Source organism: Chlorocebus sabaeus, chromosome 17 (assembly GCF_047675955.1).
Source record: "Chlorocebus sabaeus isolate Y175 chromosome 17, mChlSab1.0.hap1, whole genome shotgun sequence".
Lineage (NCBI taxonomy): Eukaryota > Metazoa > Chordata > Mammalia > Primates > Cercopithecidae > Chlorocebus > Chlorocebus sabaeus.
Window position 1 is genome coordinate 18,378,289 of NC_132920.1, and position 23,865 is coordinate 18,402,153.

The window sequence follows — 23,865 nt, forward strand, 5'->3', positions numbered from 1 at the left end:
TGACTGAACTACTTATCTTTATTCACAGTGCTTATCAGAGGAGTATAAAATACTTCTTTTGTCTTTTGATAAAAGTAGAAAATTATGTGTTGTTAACACATGAACGATAATTAATGAGCCTCTTTGGGTTTAAGAAAGCACCAGAAATTAACAAACAATTAGGAATAAAACTAGGGTTTACTTTCCATGATTATCTTTTGCTTTTATTATAGCTTGAAAACGTTTATAAGTAAGTAGTTTTAAAGTTTTTTAAAAAAATATTTTTTAAGACCTGGGGTCTCACTATGTTGCCCAAGCTGGTCTTGAACTCCTGGCCTCAAGCAGTCCTCCTGCCTCAGCCTCCTGAGTTTTCAAGTTTTTTTGTTTGTTTTTTAAATGAAATGCCTGGGATGGAGAAACTTGTTTTCTGCCATCAACAAAGCTTACCTCTTACCCACCTCTCTGACTTTGCTCATGTAATTCCTTTTGCCCAGAAGGCCCTTCTTCCTCCTTCTCTCCATTGTCTTCCCACATTGCTACCCACAAAATTCTCCAGGTCTTACAGGGCTGGGCTCAAAATGCTGAGTGCTTTCCTGAAACCTGGTGCTACTCTGACCAGCTGACAGGCCTAATCGTCTTTTTTGACACCACTTGAAGTCCTATGTTTTATTTATTTTTGTGTTCCCAGCACCTAATAAAGAACCTGTAGATAATAGGAGCTTTAGAAGTGTTTGTTGAATAGAGCAATGAAAGTAAGAGCATTACGGAAGAGAGAAAGCCTAGAAGAGGGTGTCTAACTATATGGTGGGGAAAGGTGAGTAGGAGGGAGATTCCAGAAAAGATACACCTTGAGTGACATTTTTTTCTGTGTGTTTGTGTGTATGGGATGAAGAGCTATTGGTCAGGTGGAAAAGGTAGGGAAGAATGGCCTTGGTAAATGGAGAACCAAGGAATCTGTGAATATGAAATTTAGAGTACTTAGAAATATTTAGTATGGGTAAAACAGATGCAAAGTGAAGATGGATGAAAAGAAGATGAATCTAAAATGAAAGGCAGGTTGTATATTTGAACTTTGTGCCAATTAAAAAATCGTTTAGGTTAGTAGTTAGAATTGCCTCTGTAGTGCTCAGGTCAATAGTATAAATAAAAGTCAGGTGTGGGATTAGATTTCATGAGCTCATTTGATTAGAAGAGCTTGAATATTTAATTCATTATGTAACAATTACCTCAGAGTAAATGGGCTGGGCATGGTGGCTCACATCTGCAATCCCAACACTTTTGGGAGGTCAAGGCAGGAGGATCACTTGAGGCCAGGAGTCTGAGGCCAAACTAGGCAACATAATGATATTCCTGTCTCTATAAAGAAAAAAAAAGTAAATGGGTGGGTATAATAGTTTGTGTTTGAAACAAATGTTTGCTGAAATCACAAACTGAAACCATAGAAATTTTAAGGTAATTTTTCCTGATGTAGAGGCAATTTAGGAGGCTCAATTTAACCCTAAATGGTTAAATAGTGAATGTCCCATTTTGTGGGACAACTTTATAGCTAATACTATGCCTCAGTGAGGCTTTCCTGTTGTATCATTACTAACTGTTTAAAAATGTGATACTTATCAGCAGTTTATAAGTAGATAAGCTTTTTTTTTTTTTTATAATGACTGCTTTTGTAAACATAAAAGAAATAATGCATGTAGAATGCTTAGTACCAAGTACCATGCCTGGCACACAATAGGTATTCAATAATATAATATTTTTTTTTCTTAAACTCCCAGAGAGCTGAGGAAGCTTCCACTTTATCATTATGAACTTTCAGAAGAAATAACATCCTGCCTCCAAGTGTACCCTTGCTAAAATATCCGCTAATTCTTTTGTAGAAGTTTGGAATTTCCTTGGTGATTTTAAACAAGATTTCCGCTCTTAAGTGTGTTCATTGTATGAGTCCTGTATCACCAAGACTGATCTGAGTACAGAATCTTCAAACCTCAGTGGGACTAAATATTTCAGGATTACTTGTATTTGAAATAGTTCTGGCCAGGCACGGTAGCCCATGCCTGTAATCCCAGCACTTTGGGAGGCCGAGGTGGGTGGATCAACTGAGGTCAGGAGTTTGATACCAGCCTGACCAACATGGTGAAACCCCATCTCTACTAAAATTACAAAAAATTAGCCAGGCATGGTGGCAGACACCTGTAATCCCAGCTCCTCGGGAGGCTGAGGCAGGAGAATCACTTGAACCCAGGAGGCGGAGGTTGCAGTGAGCTGAGAAAAAAGAATTAGTTCTGATCTCTTTCATCTCAAGGGTTCAGTGAATCATGCTGAGGCCTTTCTGAGGTATGAGACAGATGGTTTTGTTTTGGACTTGTGGGTGGGCAGCAGGTTTGCCTGAGCTACTAATACTGAGTAGGAATTGAGATGCCAGGTTGGAAAATGAAAACTTAAACCAAATTATTGCTGGGCATAACTCAGGAGTATTGCATGCCTTTGGTTTGTTTTGATTAAATTCCAAGATGAGACAATCATCAGGCTATTAAAAATAATCATCTGACTATTAAAAATAATTAATTGCCTTGTTTTCTACTTAGTGGTATAATGGTTCCAGATTTGCAAGTTAGAATGCATTTTGCAATGGGGCAATGAAACAGGGGCAATTGTTACTGTGATTTAATGTTTAGGGGGCAGGGCAGGTTGTCTGGCCACATCACCATGAGGCTTTTCAGGGAGCATTTCTTTGGATATGTGTAATTTTCCAAGCCCCAATAACTAGAAAAATAGACTTATTAACCTACTTGGCCAAAATAAAGTAAAACTATAACAAATATAAAAGTAGAGATTTTGTAGATCACATTTCTTCACCCAGTTAAATTAGAAACCAATACTAAACCTATGACCAGAAAATAACTACTGGGAAACTAAGAAACACTCTCCCAGATAAACCTTTCATCAAAGAGAAAATAAAAGAGAAGCAAAAGGTTCTTTGGAAAGGAATAAAAAAGTATACTTTATACCCAAATCTTTAAGGCACAGCATACACTCAAAACTTTACTTAGAAAAAAATGTATAACAGTAAATATCTTTATTATTCATGAAGAAGAGGACAGCAAAACACCTACCTGCCTCCAACCCCTCATAAACCAAACAAACAACATACACACAAGGTAGGAAGAGGGGCTGATAAAGTTACAAGTGAGAATGAATGGAATAAGGAAAAAATGTAGGAAGGCTAAATGAGACAAAATACTGGAAAAAGAGCAAGAGTATAACAAGATTAGGAACAAAGAAACAAATGCATTACAGATGCATGAAAGATGGAAAGAATTACACACGGACACTCCTGGCTAACATAGTGAAACCCCGTCTCTACTAAAAAAACACAAAAACAAAATTAGCCGGGTGTGGTGGCGGGTGCCTGTAGTCCCAGCTACTCGGGAGGCTGAGGTGGGAGAATGGCGTGAACCCAGGAGGTGGAGCTTGCAGTGAGCCGAGATCACGCCACTGCACTCCAGCCTGGGCAACAGAGTGAGGCTCCATCTCAAAAAAAGAAAAAAAAATATATATATATATGTGTGTGTGTGTGTGTGTGTATATATATACTTGCACACTACGAGCACAACTCTATGGAAACTAATATGAAAATAGGGAAGAAGCGGATAACTCATAAGCAAAATACAAATGACCAAAATTGATTCAAGTAGAAGACTCAAAAAGATCAATTACCGTAGAAATCCCAGCCTCTTGGTGTCCCATTTGATATTTGCTCTGAGTTTCTTATTTTTAAGGAAGTATTATGGTAACGAGACATTAAAATAAGATGGGATGGTGGCCCTCCACCTTGTATACCGGGTTTTGCTGTGGTCTCTTCTAGTGGTGTGTAAAGTGCTTGTGTTGTGAAGAGTAATTTTACTCGTGTTTAAATTTGAAAGGTGTGATGCGTATAACCCTGCTTTCCCCCCATTTCTCTTTCAATGCAAGTTAACTTACGCCTCCCTTTAAAGAACAGCATGCCAAGAACTGGCTGATAAAATGAAATACGTTCCTACTCTGGTGGCTAAGGACAGCCAACTCCTTCCAGTCTAGATGGTGTTGGGAGAAGTACCTGATGCTGCCACGTCTGTGAGCTACTTGGTGTGCCAGTCAGTTGTGCCATGGTCCCCACAGGGACCTGCAGAAAGCTGGAAGCGGCCAGGCTGACTTGGTGGGTCAGTTGGAAGTATGTGAGGTCTGAATGCTCTTGGTATGGTTTTGCCATTTTTGTATGGTGTGAATCTGTAACTGTTGTTTTAACATTTATTTTGGAATAATCCCTTTTGTCAGGAAATGACCTAAAAAGTGAAAGTTTAATAAAATTAAGTAGCAAATTTCTGTTTCTCAAGGATGTTGGTGATGAATGTGTAATTCACAAATCTTCTGAAGCTGCCTCAGTATCTACTTCAAAAGTTTGTCATTGTTTTTAAGAATACTTTGCTCAAAGACAATGATTTAACACATGCTGGCTGCAGCAGGTGCCATTTTATTTCATTCTGTGAAGCATGACTTTTCATTTAAATCAAATGACTTTTCTAAATAGATTTTCGCCATTTTCAATTTTAAGTTTTCTTATGCATATATAAAAAGTGAAGTATTAGCTGTTAATGTGGTTTGCTCCATTAGCAGAAAAGGCATTTTTGGTTTTTTTTTCTATAGTGCTGAGGTCTTACTATGTTGTCCAGGTTGGCATTGAACTCCTGGACTCAACCAATTCCCCCACTTTGGTCTACCAAAGAGCTGGGATTACAGGTGTGAGCCACCATACCTGGCCTGGAATTTTTTTTTTTTTTTCTGTCACCCAGGCTGGAGTGCAGTGGCGCCATCTTGGCTCACTGCAACCTCCGCCTCCCAGGTTTTAGCAATTCTTTGCCTCAGCCTCCGAAGTAGCTGGAATTATAAGTGCCCCCCACCACAACTGGCTAATTTTTGTATTTTCAGTAGAGACGGGGTTTCACCATCTTGGCCAGGCTGGTCTTGAATTCCTGACCTGATGATCCACCCGCCTCGGCCTCCCAAAGTGTTTTTTTTGTTTTTTGTTTTTTTTTAAATCAAGATATGTGTGGGGGAGATTTATGGTAAATCAATCGATGAGACATATGACTCATACTCAGGGATGTTACTGGAACTGGCTATTTGGATTTTGCCATCACTAGAGGTAATGGTTGATCTTTTCACTGACCATAGAGATGTTTCAAAATCAGTGACATAAGCTGCTCTCTGTGATAGAGTTCACTGAGGCCAACTGCGTATTGAAGTATTCAGTCCAGCAAAGATGCATGTTCCTCTGGCTTTGACTTTTGCTGTAAGGGCAGAAGTAAAGAAACATTTATTTTGGCTAACATAAAGTCATTATAAATGAAGCAGGAGGGCTGTGGAGGATAAAGAGCAGTAGCCTGACCATATTAGTGGGGAAATTAAGAAGTGGTGTGCGCTTCGTGGTGGCAGAGGTGCCATGAGCAGGATTCACACGTGCATCCATTGTGGTCATTTCTGGACTGTCTGGTGGGAACCCTTGAAGAGGGGACTCCTCTCCAAGTGCATGAAATTGTTGAGCCCTGAGTGCCAAAGTGGGACAAAAATGGAGCATAAGCAACACTGACAGGCTTCAGGTTCAAGTCGAGGACAAAGAAACAATTGGAACACACTGTAAAGGCAGGCCTTCCAACCTAGATTTTCCCTCAGTGAAGAAATCCCTTTCATTGTGTCCTGAAAAAAAGCACAGTCAGTAGGGTATCCCCGTGGAAGCTTAATGTCAATCTATGGATTGGCTTCATCACAAACTTCCTAGGAAGCTTTAGATACCAACATCTCCCAGAGATTTTGATTCAGTGGGTCTGAAGTGGGGACTGGGATTCTGTATTAAAAAAATTTCAGGCAGGCACAGTGGCTCATGCCCGTAAGCCTAGTACTTTGGGAGGCCAAGGCAGCAAGATCACTTGAGGCCAGAAGTTTGAGACCAGCCTGGGCAACATAGGGAGACCCCTGTCTCTTCAAATAACAATTAAAAAAAAATTAGCTAGGCATGGTGGTACCTAGTGGCACTTGGGGTCCAAGCTACTAGGGAGGCTGAGGCAGGAGGAGCGCTTAAGCCTGGGAATTTGAGGCTACAGTGAGCTGAGATGATACCACTGCATTCGAGTCTGGGTGACAGAATGAGACCCTGTCTCAAAGAAAAAGGAGCAAGATGAGCAGAGAATGGGAATAATGAAATGACCCAGATTTGGGGATTGGAGTGCCGATGGAAGATTAAGGAATTGAAGGATCGTAGGATGCTACATTCCAATCTCCAAATAGGAAGACAAAAACATATTTACTATGATTAAGTGGAAGTGGATCATCATAAAGGTCTTCATTCTTGTGGTCTTCATGTTGAGTAAGTTGAGGAGCGACGGATTGGTCTTGCTGTCTCAGGGGTGGCAGAGGTGGAAGAAAATCCACACATAAATGGACCCGTGCAGCTCAAACCTATGTTGTTCAGGGTCAACTGTAATTCAATATAAACACTACTCAATATAAAAATATTTTAGGTTGGGTGTGGTGGCTCATGTCTGTAATCCCAGTGCTTTGGGAGGTTGAGGTGGGACTATTTCTTGAGACCAGCCTTGGTAATACAGTGGGACCCCATCTCTACAAAAAATTTTAAAAAATTAGCTGGGCATGGTGGCATGTGCTTGTAGTCCTAAGGCTGGAGAATTGTTCAAGGCTGCAGTAAGATGTGATTCCACCACTGCACTTCAGACTGGGCAACAGAATGAGACCCCATCTCTTAAAAAAAAGTTTAAGAAAAGTTTTATTTTTGAAGATCATTTTTGAACTATTTTATTAGTCCACCAATACAAGAAAACCAATTGTTTTGTCAATTAGTGTGTATTTTAAAAGTTCCATCATTTCCATTATTTATTAGCATCTTCTTTCATTGTTAAAGTGTCCTGGTTTGAATGAGAAATTTATGGTCATTCTGTCTTTAAAAGTCAGATAATTACAATGTTATTCAACCTATCCCAGATTATAGAAAAAAATAAATATTTCCCCAATTCACTTTATGCAACCAGCATATCTTGAATACCAGTATAGGATAATACAATATGATCAAGAAAGTATTATTTTAGGAATATGAATTTGGTTTTATATCAGAAAATCCAGCCACTTAGTCCATTATATAAAAACTATAAAAGATGAGTGACATATGATTATATCAAGTCTCTGAAAGCCATCTGATGAAGTTCTATTCCTAATAAAGTACTATTCCTAATAAAACTCTTAAGGAGGAATAGAAGGAAATTACTTAAACATAATAAAGACTGTTTGTGAAAAAACTAGCAAACTTCATTATAAATGATGAACTATTAAAACAATTACATAAGAATCTAGATAGGAAAGCCTGTGATCAGTTTTTTTATTTATCATTACCTTTTGTGTTCTAACAAATGCAACAAGACAAGAAGTTGTGTTTTTGATATATTTACTGGAAAATAAAAAATAAAAGCATCTTTTTTGTTGTTGCTGCTGACATGATTGTGCACACACCACCAAACATAAGACTAAATTTAAAAAGCCACTCTAGTAGAATTAGTAAAATATTTGGGAAAAGGGCTGCATGCAAGATAAATATATGAACTGAAATCTTCTATTTTACCAGTAAGCACTAAGAAATGGGGATGCGTTCCCTTAAATGATATGATAAAACTCTAAAAATAAACATAATATATAAAGTTCTTGCAATTCAGAATAGAATAGCAACTTAGTGTTCAAAAATTGCATAAAATGACTATATAGCTTTATATTGTCAAATGCCCTATTCAAGAAAAGTATGAAAAATAAGAATGCTATAAAGTCACTGTAATTAAGATAGTATTGGCCTAGCAATACACAAACGTTAGAACAGAATAGATTCAAATATAGATACTTCAGAATAGATAAATCAGAATACAGATAATATTTGAAACATATTATAGTCCAATTCAGTGGAAAAATCATGAGTTAACAAATTATTCTGGCATAGGTAGTTCTCTATCTGGTTAAAATACAACAGGATTCATCATAAATGATATAAAGTTAATTCCCTGATGGATGAAAAACAAATTTAACAAATTACCATGTCACAGGAAAATCCAGAAAAACACACATGTACAAGCTAAAGCTTAGGAAACCTTTTTAAGGATGGAAACCCCAGAAACTATATAAGAAAAGGAATAAATATCAGATATATGCAGTCAGAACCCATTGTGTGGCAGCAGTAATGTTTAATCAATAGACATCAGCTATGTCTGGAAAAAGTATTTGTAAAATATACTGCAGGAAAAGTACTATTAACGATAATTTACAAAGAGCTCTTATAAATTGACAGGAAAAAATATAAGCTATACTAAAGCAAAATGGATAAAGGGAATAAGTAATGATTCACAGAGTTAATATGATAGGGGTGTGTGTGTGTGTGTGTGTGTTTGTGTACACCATACGTAGTCTGATGAAGGAGCACAGAGGAAAATGCAAATGGTCAGAAGACCCTCTAGGAAAAGAGGTGAGTGAGGAGCTGATGTGAATAGAAAGTAAAAAATATATATATATATATATATGATGACACTCTTCTTGCAGGACTATTGAAGGAGATGGGCATGTAAACAATGAGAGTGCTTTATAAGTGCCACAGAAGAGGAATACCGGAAGCTGTGTTGGAGGAGGGAGGAAAAGACTGTGCATTGGAGTGGAGATGACCCTGGGCAAGAAGGTGTTTTCTTCACTTTTGGCCTTTCGAGATAATTCCTTGCATCTAGGGACATGGTGACTTTCATGAGATTAGCATAGTTTTGTTGATCAAGCGCAATAAGAATTTAAAAGTTATTTTTGAGACCCTTGGAAAAAGGCGCTTTGCAAAAACACGTCACGTGACTGTGATGATTGCTTATTTAAACCCATGGTCATGTGTTTAATCTGAATGTGACTCCTCTCCAGGAGAATGAGAAAGATCTATTTTAGGACTGCTGATGTATAAGAAGGACCTCTCTGAGGTTCCATTTTGTTGGAGATGTAAACATGGTGGCACACAGAGTCTGTGGTTGTTGCTGCACTAGCTAAGGCCACGAGATATTTCTCAAGGGCTGTCCTGTGACATGCGCTTTGGGGAGATGTATTAAAACAACAGCCAACCCTCTTGAGACATATTCTCAAGGTATGGGTATGGAGGGTATGGAGGGCTGCAGGTGCCCAGTAGTAACTGTAGAAGGGAAATAGACTTTGCCAGCATAGGGGATATTGTTTCTCCTATAGGATCCAGTACAGGGTCCCTCCTCCTTGAAGTACCTGCATTTATTGCCCCACGGCAGTGGTTCTCTGCTCCTCTCCATACTCCATGCATCCCTGGCTTCCATGTCTTCACTTTGTTTCTTTGATCTGTTGCAGATGGTAGTGTTTGTTAACTCCGTCTGGTTTCCTGGTTTCACTGGGGACTTGGTGATTCACTATTTTGTGGGAAGAGGGAGGAGATGGGGAAAGGAGAAGGTGGGGAAAAGAAGGACGTGACATTTCTGTCATAGAGAAAACAAGTTTTTAAGGTGCCTTTCAAAATAAAGTCCTGCTGGAAAGTTAACATCTATAATATTCCTATCTGTGAGTAATTTGGTGTCTGTAGGGTGGAGTCTGAATTCCAAGAATTGAGTTCCCATCTGTTAAGCCAAGAAGTAATTTGAATCTTAATTCAGGGCAGTCCTCTGTGTCAATGTTGGATGCAGATGCACATACCAAGTGCCTCATTTCCTGTAAACTAGTTAATACATTGGCTGTGGTGGTGACTATGGGAACATTGGGGATTTTTTCCCCCCCAAAATTGATTGTCTTATGCAGGAATTTGGAGGTGACAGTAATAGCAGGATTACCATAAACCTTGCAAACATAAGGATCATCAAGACAATTTCATCTGACTCTCTAGTGGAGAATTTTAATTCAGGGCTAGTGCAGAGTCATTTTTTTCTGGAGAGAGTGAGGTGCTGAACTCCGCGATCTCATTGGTCCTTAACTGTAACTTGCTAGTGGTGTCATATAAGATATGAGAGCCCTGGACAACAGAGTCCTGTGGAGTCTTGCTCTCTCATTCAGCTCTCTATCCACAGTCATTATGGGCTGTCATGTGGAATAATGGCAATGGCAGTTGGAGATGATTCTGCTTTTTCTTGTTGGGTCCTAGTTGGTTTTGACTTGCTCTGTAAGGCATTGAGGTGCTTCTTGTTAAGTATGAAATAGAACCAAGATGACATGTCTCAGGTTTTGTGAAACTTATGTTATACTATGTGACTAGATGTATGTCCCATATGTGTGTATGTAACTGGATGATGTCCTCCGGTCACAGTTTTACTTTTTTTTTTTTTTTTTTTTTGAGACAGAGTCTTGCTCTGTCACCAGGTTGGAGTACAGTGGCACGATCTCAGCTCACTGCAAACTCTGCCTTCTGGGTTCAAGTGATTCTCCTGCCTCAGCCTCTGGAGTAGCTGGGATTACAGGCATGCGCCACCATGCCCAGCTAATTTTTGTATTTTTAGTAGACACAGGGTTTCACCATGTTGGTCAGGCTGGTCTCAATCTCCTGACCTTGTGATCCACCCGCCTTGGCCTCCCAAAGTGCTAGGATTACAGACATGAGCTACTGTGCCCGGCCCACAGTTTCACTTTCTATGTAGTTTGATATCTGTTCTTTGACTGCCGTACTACCTGAATACATCTCTGGCATAGATTCTATCATACTATTTTGTAATAGTCTTATTTTGTATTGTCTTACTCTTAGTTCTAGATGCAAAACACTCAATAATGCTGAAAGAATAAGATCCATGCCATTAGATGCAATAGAAAAATGCAAATGAAATTGTATTTATTTGGAAATGAGAAATGACCAAACTGTCAGAACACCATGACCTTTGTCTTATAGCTGTTCCTGTGGGGAGAGATTTGCATCTATTGCAGAAGCTGATTTCCCAATACTTGGATTCTTACATCTGATTTATTGAGACCAAACAAACCATTTAAAAAGTTATGTTTTAACCATAGGATGTAATGAAGATGTAAAGTCTAAGGTATGTGTTTCTAACGTAGGTACTAAGGTAGACTAGAAGGATAGTATCAAGAACAACTGTAGACTTTTCTTTATTAATTAAAGAGAATAATTTTCCAAAGAAGAAATTCTACTTGTTGATTCTTATGTAGGGGTATAATGCACTTTATGTTATATACCTATTATATATTATATATTATGTAGTATGCTATATATTATTTCAGTATCTTACACATATATAGGATCTATAAATTATATTTATTTTTTGGCCTCACATGCAGGGAAGACTTTAAGTATGTTTTAGATTTATTTTGATTTGTTGCTCAGGCTGGAGTGCAGTGATGTGTGATTGCGGCTCACTGCATCCTCTGCCTCCTGGTTCAAACAATTCTCCTGCCTCAGCTTCCTAAGTAGCTGGGATTACAGGCATGTCCCACCATACCCGGCTAATTTTTATATTTTTAGTAGAGATGGGGTTTCACCATGTTGGCCAGGCTGGTCTTGAACGCCTGACCTCAAATGATTCACCTGCCTTGGCCTCCCAAAGTGCTAGGATTATAGGCATGAGCCATTGGCCAGGCTAGTCTTGAACTCCTGACCTCACATGATTCACTTGCATTGGCCTCCCAAAGTGCTAGGATTACAGGCATGAGTCACCTTGCCTGGCCACCGATTAATACAATTTGGATGACTTACTATTAATGTTAAAATTTTGTATGCTTTTTTAAAAAAAGGTCTGGAATTCAGATTAGGAAATAATTCCCTGTTATGATGAAGGTCAACATGATTGCAGCCTCTGGCGAACAATTTGTAATATGTCATTGCTCAGAAAGTTAAAAAATATTTTTGTAGATTGTAGTGTCTGAATTTTACATCTCGGTTTGAAATATGAAATGTTACATTTATTTATTTTTTTAAAAAATATACGTATTTATTTATTTGAGACAGGATCTCACTCTGTTGCGCAGGCTGGAGTGCAGTGGTGTGATCACAGCTCACGGCAGCCTCAACCTCCTGGGCTCAAGTGATCCTCCTGCCTCAGCCTCCTGGGTAGCTGGGACTATAGGTATGTGCCGCCATATCTGGTTAATTTATTTCTTATTATTTGTAGAGATAGGGTCTCACTATCACAGGTGCTAAGGCTAATCTTGAACGCCTGGGCTTAGGCTATGCGATTTTCCCAAAGTGCTAGGATTACAGGTGTGAGCCACTGTGCGTGGCTTACCTTTATTTTTGTAGTATAAAATAAGCAATTTTTTCTTAGACTTATTTGAGGACTCCTTTTTAACCTACCCTTTAAATACCGATGTTCTTTTGGATTCTCTTTTTTAACGCTTTCTTTTCCTTCCCCTTTCCCTTTCTTAGATAAATAACACTGACTGAGTTCCTAATGTGTATCAGGCCAGGACCATGGTGTGCACCTACTTTGACCATGTGACAGGCATCTCCAGAGGGCCAAGCAGATGCCAGCATCATGCTTCCTATAAAGCCTGCAGTACTGTGAGCCAATTAAATCTCTTTTCTTTATAAGTTACCCAGTTTCATTCAGGCATTTCTTTATAGCGATGTGAGAATGGACTAATATAACATCTAATCAGATACCAAGTTCTATCACTTCCATTTCTGAAATCTCTCTCCATTGGTTCTCTTTCTTTGCAAGGCAGTTGTCACTGCATTAGCTCAGACCCTCATTCATTTATTCTGGATGTATCAGCTCTATCTGAATTATGAAAAGCTTCACCTGGAGTCTTATGTCTAAGCCTTCGTTTTAGCTGTTTGCTCAGTCTGGTTGACCCTTCTCTACCACCCCTATTGGGCTACTTGAAGACTCAGATTTAAATCACTGATATGGTTTGGATCTGTGTCCCCAGCCAAATCTCATGTCGAATTATGATCCCTGATGTTGGAGGTGGGGCCTGGTGCGAGGTAATTGGACCATAGGGACAGAGTTCTCATAAATGGTTTAGCACCGTCTCCTGGTGCTGTTTTTTTGTGACAGTAAGTTCTCGAGACACCTAGTTGTTTAAACATGTGTGGCATTTCCCCACCCCTCCCCCTGCACCTTGCTTCTGCTCCAGTCATATAAGACGTGCATGCCTGCTTCCCCTTCACCTTCTCCCATGATTGTAACCTCCTTGAGGACTCCCCCGCCATGCTTCCTGTGCAGCTGCAGAACCATGAGTCAATTGAACCTCTTTTCTTTATAAATTACCCAGTTTCAGTTATTTCTTTATAGCAGTGTGAGAACAGATTAATACAATCACCTTCTCAGAGAAGACTTGATTCTTTTCATCAACTCCTTTCCTTTAAATTCTTCTTCTCTGTATTCACAATAGCACATCATGCTTAAGTCTGTCATATCACACATCACGTGCCAGTCACACATTGGGTACAACTATCAGTACCCTGATAATTGATTTGCTTGTCTGACTCCTTCCCTAGATTGAGAGGTCTTTGAGGACAGGGAGACCATCTCTAATATCATTATCTTCATAGCACCTAGCAGCTTGTCTGGGAGGAGATCTATAAATGCTCCAGAGAATGAATATCCATTCACACTGTAGACTCCTTAGGAAGATCTGAGAGAGTTTGTTTACATAATATTATAACATTCATCATGTTTATTTAGTCTTATTAAATTTTGACTGCAATTTTTAAAAATTTGCATAGTTGCATGGTTGAAAATAATCAGTGGTGATGTTACTCAGTTGTGCAAAATATTTGGGATAATAGGCAGCACTATTCGTGCTTACCCTATGTTCTCATTCATATTGGCAGCAGCTTCTTCCCTTATCCTGTTAACAAGAGATTATCATTTATGAATGGTAATTTGAAAAGTGGACTCTGTATTGAACTTTGGTTGAAGGCTCAGGAGATTTGCATCAACACCAACGAAAAAACTAACCTCTTAGAGGATGCTTTATCTTTCCTAGTTCCTGTCCACCAAAATCGTCACTATGCCAAGAAAATGCCTTGAAATAGATTATCTCAGAAGCTAAGCCATTGCTCAGTCTGAAGGTTGGACATCCTTTGGGATGGTTTTCATTAACATTCACCTTCCTCATGTAACTCAGATTTAGGTTTCATTCTAGCTTGGCCTGTGTCTGGTTTGGGCCAATCTCTTAAAAATCTCCCTGGACATCAGTTTCCTTATTATTTTTCTTTTCCTTTTCTTTTCTTTTTTTTTTTTTTTTTTTGAGACATAGTTTCACTCTTGTTGTCCAGGCTGGAGTGCAATGGCACAATCTTGGCTCACTGCAACCTCTGCCTAGGTTCGAGTGATTCTCCTGCCTCAGCCTCCCAAGAAGCTGAGATTATAGGTGCCCGGCTAATTTTTTGTATTTTTAGTAGAGACGGGGTTTCACCATGTTGGCCAGGCTGGTCTTGAACTCCTGATCCCAGATGATCTGCCCGCCTTGACCTCCCAAAGTGTTGGGATTACAGACATGAGCCACCATGCCCAGCCCAATTTACTTATCTTTAAAATCAGGTTATTTGCTAAAATAGCTAGGAAGACTTTTCAAGCTCAAATATCCTACTGTGGGTTCTCTTACCATCTTATTGCCCCTGTCCTTTTTCTCTTCCTCCCTGACTGGTGAGCTGGTCCTCCTGCCTGTCCTAGCATGGCACATGTAGATACACTGTGTTCTTCAGCCCTTTGCTTTGACCTAGAGGTTTTCTTCAACTTGGAGGGCTGAGAAGCAGTGTTTGCTTGTGTCGTTTGGAATGGTGCCCGTTGGCGCACACAGATCCTTTCCACAAAGGGCCTGTGAGTCCTTTCCTTTTAGGAAGCACATTCCTGACAGTGGTTGCAGAAGTAGAGAGGGGCTGCAGAGTGAACACAGATTCCTGTGTCAGAGCGACATTCCTAAATGGCAATGCTCAGCAGACTTAGGCGATTTTGATCTTAGTGAGTAGGTATGCGATGCATTATGAAGGTCACACAAATGAAATGTCCAAGGTTTTGGAGCAAGGAAGCACTTCATAATACCTCACAGCTTCTAGATTATTTTGTTACATTTCTGTTTAATTGAGGGTACCACCAGTTAAGTTACAAAGCACTTCAAGTGAAATCATTGTTTCATCAAGAAGTGTCTGTACTTTATGAGGTAAACTAAGATTATTCCCGATTTGATTCACAGGTATGCTAATTTCATCATTAGATGCAAAAGGACCAGTCAGATACAAGCTGTTTTTTGATGAGATGTGCATGGGAAGTGTTTCTATAAAACAGTTGTCTGCCATGTGGGAAGGCAGGTCTGGGCTGTTAGAAGTAGAAGGAAGAGATTTAAAGAGCTGGGAAGGAGGGAGAAAATAAAGAAAGGTGGCCTGTGAGGATATGTACAGACAGAGAGGTAGCAGGCGCTGAAGGCCAGGAGGTGAGCTGTCCCTGTCTGGGCAGGAGAAGGGCGCTAGGGGCAGCTGCCTGCACCCGCTGCTCTGAATTCCTGCAATAGCGGTCCCCGGAGAACAAGAGACAGGTCCTGACAAGTAGTAGAGCCGCTGCAGCGCGCCCGGGTTGGGATAGGGTTAAGGCCATCACCTGCAGCTGAAGTACGACCCAGATGGGAAGTAGGAAGTGCGGCGCCTGAGCTTCCTGTATAAATAAACGCGCTGCTACCGCTGCTGCTGGCGAGCTGTGCCCCACGCTCGCGCTGCAATGTTCCCGGGCATCGCAGCTGCCAGTCAAGACTTGGAGGCAGTCGGGGACTCCGCCTCCTCCCGACCCGTAGGTCTGGGAGTGCGAGTCCTGTTGCAGTCTTGCAAAGTGTAAAGCTGTCAGCCGCAGAGCACGGAGGAAAGACGGAGAGAATGAAAGAGCTCCTCCTGTCCGGTGTGCCAGCAGCCCGGACTGGCGGTGAGCTCGAGGGAGGCTACTGAGAAGCCCAGCGGCGGAGGAACGCAGGTCTCCTGCCAGGTAGGTTTAGCGAGCTTTTTAAAGGCTACAGGCGTTGCAAGACCGGAATGGTATTGCTGGACTAAGGGAAAAGGACAGGAGACTATCTGTGACACCATGATTTTTCGATTTTCTGTCTCTAGTGCTCAAACCATACAGAACTGAATACATTCTGAATGCCTTAAACACCTGTTAACTTAAAAGAAAAATGCCTTTGTTATAGGAAAGTAGTTTCATTTCTAATAAAACAGTTTCTATAATAGAATGTATTGTAGAATCCAAGATTAGACCAGACCTCTCCCTAGGTCTTAAGGGGAGACCAAAAGTTGGCATAATCTCGGATTATGCATTATCGTGCTTATTTTATCAGGTAATTGCTGATTAAACAGTGAAACTCGTGATTCTACAAGAGCCATTCTCACATTTAAGTTAAAATCGAACTGATTGTCGTTTCTACAGGGAAAAGCTATCTTTTACTTATTCTTTCTACAACATCTTTTGTTTTTCTCATGAGTTTCAAGGATCCTGCTGTAAGTCTACTCCTCAGGCATATATACTCTTCACATAAAGATTTCCCAGAAATTAATTCCCTTCTCGGGGAAACGTTCTTTCTTCATGTTCCCATAACAGACTGTCAGTTTCGTATTGCTTTCTGCCATATGTATCTTATCAAAACATTAGCTCTCAGGTTCTTAACAGGACTATCTGCTCTTCCGATTTGGCATTTCTGGACGTTTATTTGAACATTGAGAGGTATAAATTAAATGACAATGTATGTAACATTTCTGAAGAAGCAGATTAGGGGGTGTCTTTGCCCAGAAGCAAAATAAATGAACTTTGGGATGACTCAGTTTTTAGGGTGTGGGTAAGAGGCAAAAGGAACCTAGCCAGTCCTAACTGAGTCGCTGGCTAATTAGAGTATCTGTCTGCCGCAGCTTTCACTGAAATGAGCCTCTTGGTCCCTTTCACATCTAATGCTTCTGTGAGTCCCTCCTTCCCTTAGTTTATCTTTCCTTCACAACCTGGGTCCTTTTCATGGGTAGCAGTGCCTTAAATACTTCTGAAACTATCTTGAGGGGGAGAAAAACCTATAGCAGATCCACAAAGCCACTTGTAGATAATCGTATTATGAAATCCAAGGTCATGGTTTCATACAACTCCTACTCTGCCCTTGCACACCTTTGACTAGCATTTTTATTTTATTTTTGATTTTTGTAGTGGGCATAAACTTAGAAAGGTAGGAAAGGGTAAAACCTCAGTTTCGAAAGTAGTCTCTGACTAATTAATGATCTTGATGATTCAAAAAAAGGTAAACATGTATAGTGAATGTGAAAAAGATGTTGAGTAGTAGAATTGGGTTGCTTGGCTTTTTATTTAAAACAAACAAAACTCAACCAAAAAAACCCCCCAAAACCCCAAACCAATCGCCCTAGATAACTTTCTCCTGCACTACTGTGCTGGAAGTAGGGCTTGAGTGTGGTCAAATCCTGCCCATTTACCCAGAGTTTTACAAATATTTACAGTCATCTATGCCAAATATCTTTGTGCTGAGCCCCAAAGAACATTCTCAGCATTCAAAAGCCCCATTCTCATGAATGGTTTCAGTTCATTGGCAATTTAAAGGCATTCAGGCTTCCAAACTAGGTCAGCTTAAGACATGTCTTTTTAAAATAATCAGTTTTTGGGTCTCAGATTGTGAACCAGGTTTTCGGAGCCAAACTCTACAGCAGAGAGAAAAGTATGCTCTCTCTGGGAAGAAAAAGCTTATTTTATCTGCCTGGTATGACCATTTAACTTCCTGAAAAACATCTTTCTCTTCAGTAGTATGAATATTTTTCCTCTGAGGAGGTGCACTTCAAATTTCCTTCTTGAAAAGTCATTTCAATATTTTAGACATTTAGAAACATTTATATGTATGTCAGAATCCTTTCTCTGAAGTATTTCTGCTAATCCTGGCTTCTTTGTTTCCCCTGGCCTTGACTATGACATTACTTTCTTGGTGAGTGAAGTTCTTAGTGTTTGAAATCTCCAGTTTGAGATAGAGGTCAGGAATCATGCTGAACCCAGATGTTAGTGAAGGAACAAAGTCCGAGCAGTTTTGGGACTAAGCCTACTTTGTGCAACTGATTATTCTGGGTGTGGGAAAAGGGCCAAGCTGCCAGACAAGTCATGCTTTTCACTTGGGCTTTGGGGAATAGGTATCTGTGGCCATTGCCCCTAAGTACTGAAACATTTCTTTCAGAGGTGCCTACCTTAATTTATAGAAGCTCCTTGCCTACAACAAATGGTCAATATTTTCAGCTTGCGAATTTCTGGAAGTGAATACAGATGAGAACCAGGCCTTTAATATTTTCTCTCCTCCACGTACAATCAGAAAAATTATCCACTTTACTACTGAGTGACTGTGATTTGCTAGGTGCTATGTTAGATGCTGGGATATAAAGATGGCTAAGATGTGGTCTGTGTCCTGAAGAAATTCTTATAAGCTCAGAAGTGACTTGGGTCTAGAGTGGTAGTTCTTAATTCACGTTGCTTTGCCAGATTATAAAAAGTACTCTGATGTTTGTCACCTCAATCATCTTAATTTTCTTGGTAGTGTTACCTTGACCATTTGACCATTAAGCAGCCAAAGAGGTATATGACACCTAAGTTAATTTATATAAATATTTTAATTCATATTTTTTCCCTTTAGGTGTATGTGGGAGGTCTTGGACTAAAGTTTTAGTTTCATTAACTTTGGCATTTGCTATTTACCTAGTTGGTGAGTACTTTGGAACCTAATGCATCATACCGTAATGGTTATTAAAAAATGGATAACTATGTATTAAATGAGTAAAAATGACCAATGCTTCTGCAACATGGAATGAGGAGCTTCTCATCTATGATCAGATCTCTTTCTTGAATGCAAAACACAACAATCTAAGTGAAATACACTTTTCTTATTCATAGCTGGAGATACTTCTGATCACATGGTTTATAGTATTTATTAAGAGCATACTTTGAAAGCCATGTCCCATTGTTTTTTAAATCTTTTGAAGTCATGAGTTTGAGTCCCAGCCCTTCATCAACTTGTTCTTTGTTTTTCTTGGGAAGATAGAACAAGACAATTCATTTCTCTCTGTTGGACTTGTGGCTGAAACCTTAAACCCACACATTCTCCTGCATATGATTATATGAAATCCTCTATTGAGAACCTCCTCAACTAGTTGACTCTTAATAAGTAGGAGCTGGGTGTAATCATCTTTACGTCCTTTACATCCCTAGCACCTAACTTTGTGTGTTGACTTTGTTTCCTTCATGATAAATTCCTGTTATAGGAAATTAATTGGCAAGGACATACAAAAATCTACACCTGCACTTTGCTTGGGTGGGATGAAGATTCCTCTTCCAAACTGGTTTCCAATTTGTTTCTAATTAAAATTTCTATATGAAACTTTTAACTTTCACAGGAGGGGGTAATATTGGCACATGCTTTTATTCATTTGAAAAAAATTTTTGATTTAGATATTCGTGCTTTAGCGGCTCCGGTTTTCTGGTAATGTCCTGACCCAAGAAATCAGCCTGGGTCTTGCTCTGTAAGGCTCTTTGAAATACCACTTCTCCTTGATTGGTTAATTACATCATTGTCTGACCTGCCTTTAAGTGGCATTCCTTCCTGCTTCTGAGCTTTGTTGTTATGCCAGGCAGAAGGAAGAGAATTATTTAGCAGGGCCGTGTGAATAATTGTGGGAGGCAGGGAACCACTGATTAAAACAGGAGTGGGCAAGGCACAGTGGTGATATTGAAGAGGTAGCTATCATGATGAATGCAAAATTGCCATGCCAAAAATATCATTGAGCTATTATTCTCATATTCACTCCTACCTTCTTTGATAAGTTTATATTGTTTGGAAAACTGGATTTGGATTTCTGCCTCTTGGGCCTTACTCTGTAGTGTAATGAGAACATGGAAAGAAGGTAAGAAGAAATGTGCTTTTAAGAAAAAGGAGCCAGGTGTGGTGGCTCACACCTGTAATCCCAGCACTTTGGGAGGCTGAGGTGGGTGGATCACGAGGTCAGGAGATCAAGACCATCCTGGCTAACAGGGTGAAACCCTGTCTCTACTAAAAATACAAAAAACTAGCCAGGCGTGGTGGCGGTCACCTGTAGTCCTAGGTACTTGGGAGGCTGAGGCAGGAGAATGGCGTGAACCCAGGAGGCGGAGCTTGCAGTGAGCAGAGATCTCGCAGTTGCACTCCAGTCTGGGGGACAGAGTCAGACTCTGTCTCAAAAAAAAAAAAAAAAAAAAAAAAAGAACAGCATTTTGCAAATGTTAAAACTAGATGTGCCAAGGGCCAGGCTCAGTAGCTCACGCCTGTAATCCCAGCACTTTGGGAGGCTGAGGCAGGCAGATCACGAGATCAGTAGATCGAGACCATCCTGGCTAACACAGTGAAACCCCATTTCTAATGAAAAAAGAAATACAAAAAGTTAGCCAGGTGTGGTGGTAGGCACCTGTGGTCTCAGCTACTCGGGAGGCTGAGGCAGGAGAATGGCGTGAACCCGGGAGGCAGAGCTTGCAGCGAGCTGAGATAGCGCCACTGCACTGCAGCTCTGGGCGACAGAGCGAGACTCCGTCTCAAAACAAAACAAAACAAAACAAAAACAAAAACTAGATGTGCCAGATGTTCTGTCCTCTGGAGTTAGCTTATCACAACGTCATGTACATTGTTGGCCATGCTTGGATATCAACACCAATATATATTTTGTGGGAAAAAATATTAGATCTCACTAAATTAGTTGTAACAGACTTCATTCATAACCTAATTTCAAGAAGCAAAGACACTGTTCAGAAAACAGTTCTTGCTAATACTTTAAGATGCTTCTCCTTCCTGATGAAGTACCTGCTTTTTTTTTTAACCTACAAAAAGGTTAATAGGGCTATATTTGCATGTCAGTTCCATTTTTAGAAGGTAATAGTCTCCAAGTTATAAAGTTGTGATCTCATTGCTATCCTAGAAACTGTTGAGATGACGATGTTAAAAGTAAGGAATTGTAGACTAAAGTGGTTTTTGAGCACTTTAAGCCATGAAACAGTGGAGAGAAATCAGAAGTCCTCTTCCCTACTACAGGAGGCACAGCAATACAATACTGCCACTTCACAGAGCCTGAATAGGTGAATATTTACTTTCTTATGTCTAAGACCTAAATATTTCCTGGGTTTGCTTATGCTCGAGGATATTTTCTAATCTATTTTATTTTTTCAAATAATGACAACTTATCTCATGTGTGATACCATGTATGTACTCATTGGGTTTCAGCATTATTCTTTTAAAAAGGGTGGATCATGAGGTCAGGAGATCGAGACTATCCTGGCTAACACGGTGAAAACCCGTCTCTACTAAAAAATACAAAAAATTAGCTGGGCGTGGTGGCGGGCACCTGTAGTCCCAGCTACTCAGGAGGCTGAGGCAGGAGAATGGTGTGAAACCAGGAGGCGGAGCTTGCAGTAAGCCAAGATCACACCACTGCACTCCAGCTTGGAGACAGAGTGAGACTCCATCTCAAAAAAAAAAAAAAGTAATTAATAGATATACAATATATTTGAGTAATTGCAGTTCCCTGACTATGAGAGGGGAAGCGTATGTTTCCATTTGTTCATGTCCTCTCAGGGCATACATTAGAACTGTTTTTCTGATTGAAAGGATGTATACAGGTTCATCTTGTCCTTGAATGACCAGATAGGTGGTTGGTGATACAAGCAGAGAGTAAAGCTACAACACTGGCCACAAAGGAGGTCTACCATAAGCCCTCGCTTCTTTCATTGCTTTTGCTACTGCTACCAGCCAGCAGGTCACCCTGCCATTGTATTTAGATTGTATTTAGGGTAGAACTTCAGCTAATGGCTGATAATGGTCAGCACTTTACTAGACTCAATTAGTACCAATGGGTTCACTAACAGTTTCTGTTAGGAAAAGGAACCAGTAGCTAACTAAACCACTCTATTGGGCAGAAGTACCAAGATCAACATAATGCTGATTTTCAGATTGTGTTGAGTGGAAACTGGTTGCCTGGTGTGTTCTTAGCTGGTATGAGGAGAGCTTTCCTAACAAGGCAAGGATGGGGCCTTTAGATTGCTGCTCTTTTTTTCTGCTTTATTAGAATATTAGCTTCCCGAGAATATGTCTCCATTTTACAAGGCAACACTTCAGCCTTTCTTCGTCACCACCCACCCTTCTTGAAAACTTTCCCCTTTGCTACCTCACTTTCATATTTATGCATTCGTATCTGTTATTCTAGCTACTTCACAGCGATGACTCCAAGTCTCGCAAAGGCATATAAACATGTTGAGAATATTCATATGTCTCCTCTTCTGTTTTGTCCCCTGTACTTGAGTAACTCTTAGAATTTCATAGCATAGCTTGGAATTAAGACCTCAGTGCAGATCAACTGGATTTTTATTTACATTAATATCCTGTGACATCAGTAATATCCAGTTGATTCATTTTAGTAGCTTTCTATTTCTTTTAGTCTCCTTAGTTGTGCTTTAGCAGTTTCTCCAAATGTTAAAGCTTCTGCATAATAATGTAAAAATTCCAAAATAATTAGGGATAAGTGTCTTAATAATAATTAGGGTAAGTATCCTAATAAAACATTATCCCTTCCAATTACACTATCTTTTTGTGTAAGGGAATAACTGTTGATTTTGGATAATCAAACAGACATAAACTACATTGGTTAAAAATACTTTGAATGGCTGGGCACGGTGGCTTACACCTGTAATCCCAGCACTTTGGGAGGTTGAGGTGGGCGGATCATGAGGTCAGAGTTCAAGACCAGCTTGGTAACTATGGTGAAACTTCGTCTCTACTAAAAGTACAAAAATTAGCCTGGCATGGTGGCAGATACCTGAAATCCCATCTACTTGGAAGGTTGAGGCAGGAGAATCGGTTGAACCCGGGAGGCGGAGGTTGCAGTGAGCTGAGATCGTGCCACTGCACTCTGGCGTGGACGACAGAGCGAGACTCCATCCCCTACCCCCCCACCAAAAATAAAATAAAATAAAATAAGGCTTTGAATGTTGGCTCTCCCATCATTTGCATTTTTGTAGCAGATTGCTTTTTCAGGCCACCAGCAGAATATGAAAATTCCTTGTGCATCCTGTGCTGAAGTATTCCTTTCTTTGGCAATTCTAATGAAAACACATGAGGGAAAAGGTGACTTTCTATTCTTTCCTATCAGATAGTACTTGCTTCTCATATAATGAACACTCTATAGTGCAAGAGACACATAGAGCATGTAGAACTAACTGCTGGTTCTCCTTTCCTGGTAATTTAGTGCAAACTCAGACATTTTAGAATGGCTTTCCTTCCTTACATGGCCCAACCAATCTGTCTTGTTCTATGATTGGGAATATGTAAACAAGTGATACCTGCTACCAACCTTAGAATGCCTAAACATGAAAGGCAGCTGTCAGATTTCTTTTCTTTCCAAGGTGCCCCTTGCATTCTCTGCCAAAATTCTTTTCACAAGGGTTTTTTGACACTCAGTGAGAGGCACAGTCACATCTATAATCACTGTAAAAGTAATTATAATTGTTAGCTTTTAAAATCAAGTGGTAGGGTGGATAATTCAAGTCACTTTCATATTTTTGATAGAAATGTGAGGTATGAGGCAGTAAGAGTGAGTTAGCCTCTCTCTGGAGTGAAGACTTTTCTTGAAACCTGGAGGGGAGTGGATGTGAATGACCTGTGCCCCTGTGAAGCTGTGGCCTGATGGGAGGGACAGAAGGAGCTGCGAGTGTGTTATCAAATGTCCTGAGCTTCCTGAGGCTCTATTGTTGGGGGTTTCATGCTGTGAAGACTGGTGAATCTTAACATGACACAAAGGAAGAAATGCAAGGAGACCTTGGAGCCATTCACAGGCATCTCAGGTGTGAGGAAATTCAT

The 23,865-nt window shown here is 40.1% G+C and overlaps 1 protein-coding gene across 4 annotated transcripts in view; it reads left to right on the top strand.

Moving 5' to 3' along the window:
• The window catches only part of RNF144B (ring finger protein 144B), a 192,802-nt gene that overhangs the window by 96,939 nt on the left and 71,998 nt on the right, over nucleotides 1-23,865 (top strand). Inside the window, exon 1 of one of the 4 annotated variants that reach the window (XM_007973587.3) lies at nucleotides 15,413-15,959. The exons of 2 other annotated variants lie outside the window; for them this stretch is intronic. The gene's annotated coding sequence lies outside the window, so the exon portion shown is untranslated. Of the gene's footprint in view, nucleotides 1-15,412; nucleotides 15,960-18,677; nucleotides 18,700-23,865 lie in introns of those variants that run through there. One more of the 4 variants, XM_038005743.2, reaches the window with a different exon arrangement.